Source organism: Penaeus monodon, chromosome 33, assembly GCF_015228065.2.
Source record: "Penaeus monodon isolate SGIC_2016 chromosome 33, NSTDA_Pmon_1, whole genome shotgun sequence".
In the NCBI taxonomy this organism is placed as follows: Eukaryota; Metazoa; Arthropoda; class Malacostraca; order Decapoda; family Penaeidae; genus Penaeus; species Penaeus monodon.
In genome coordinates, this window is record NC_051418.1 from 16,838,591 (window position 1) to 16,838,956 (window position 366).

Sequence of the window (366 nt, forward strand, 5' to 3'; positions counted from 1 at the left end):
AATAATAGATGTATGAATTAGGAGGGTGGGAAATCAGGTAAATTCAAGTGATGGATTGACCGAGGAGGAAGTAAAGATGGACTGAAAGAGGCGGAGGGAGAAGAGATAGACTTACAAAAGAAAGATCTTGCCGCTCGAACGCCTGAGGTGAACGCAACAAAAGTGTATTCAGAGGTAGAGCTGCCGGCGAAGGTTATTTTTTGTGAGTGGAATGGCAGAATCCGAGCGGTAGTAGGGTGATGGGAAGGCTAAGTAGGCCTGAGGCTGGGAATGAAAAAGCTGAAGTTTAGACGTTAGGCGGAGGGAAGAGGGAGATACCTTGAGAAATAGGCAGTGGAGAGGCATTACAGTGATTCCCATCATATA

At 46.2% G+C, this 366-nt stretch overlaps 1 protein-coding gene across 2 annotated transcripts in view; it reads left to right on the plus strand.

Moving 5' to 3' along the window:
• The window catches only part of LOC119594099 (beclin 1-associated autophagy-related key regulator-like), a gene marked incomplete in the record, with an annotated part of 38,408 nt that overhangs the window by 12,678 nt on the left and 25,364 nt on the right, over window positions 1-366 (plus strand).